The sequence below is a fragment of the Volvox carteri genome (assembly GCF_000143455.1).
Source record: "Volvox carteri f. nagariensis unplaced genomic scaffold VOLCAscaffold_48, whole genome shotgun sequence".
Taxonomy (NCBI): domain Eukaryota; kingdom Viridiplantae; phylum Chlorophyta; class Chlorophyceae; order Chlamydomonadales; family Volvocaceae; genus Volvox; species Volvox carteri.
In genome coordinates, this window is record NW_003307591.1 from 1,022,225 (window position 1) to 1,023,286 (window position 1,062).

Below are 1,062 nucleotides of genomic sequence, written 5' to 3' on the forward strand. Positions count from 1 at the left end.
TTCCGCGGTGGCGGCGGTGGTGGCGATGGCGGCGGTGGTGGCGGCGGACGGGGCGGCGGCGGGGACGGTGGCGGCGGTGGCGGTGGCAGCACAAGCGGCGGCGGCGGCTTGGACCTGCGGCGCCGTCATGGTTCCGTATGGGGTCAGGGGCGAGGCCAAATTAGGCAACATGTGTGACCCGCATGGATCTCAGGGTGGGCCCCACTCGGTACCGAGTAGAAAGGCCGCCACATTTCATCAACCCTCGACCTGTGTACCTCAGATTCACCCGAATGCTGTTATTAAGGCGTATGTCGGTATCTGAACAGAATGGGAGCATTTCCTAGTAGTACGGGGGCACGGCTGGGATTGCTCACTCACATCGCAGGGCTGTGTTGCCTATATAGGCCATCGCACCATGTCCTCATGCATTTAAAATTATTAGGATGTTGGGAACTGGAAGTTAGCTAACAGGCCCAATGGCCGCTGGGTTTGCCGCGGGAGCATGCAGGCTTTGTGACTGCGGAATGGTCGATGAAGAGCTGCATGTCTTTTGTTGTAAGTGCCCACCGGCCTATGGGGCCCTTCGATTTATCAACACGAAGGGGACGTTGGCTTACGAGGGCGCCAAAGGCGCACTATTTATGGTCGAGGAGGCCCGATAAAGCTGCGGCTAGTTTTCTCTCGGAGGTCTAGGAAGCGGCACAGGAGGCGGCACATCGCGCTCAGGCGCGTTCCGAGCCCAGGCGAGCGGGAGGGGACGCCAACGCCCCACCATCCGGGGCGCCACCACCACAATAATAATGATTGCTATTGGTCGTCCTAGGGGCCCTGCCCTCCACCGGCTTTTACGGACGGGCTCTTCCCCCGCGTTTGAGACCGAAACTTTCGTAAATAACGCAATGAAAAGCCGACTCACGCAACATGGGTGACGTGGCAACACTTCCCTTATTTTTCCCCCAGATCCCACTCTTACCGTCCGGCGCTCTTAGGTGGTGGGGCCCTCGTCTGAACTTGAGGAGTCGGTGATGGTGGGGGCAGCGATGGGGGTCGCGGCGGTGGGGGGGGTGGCGGCGGTGGCGG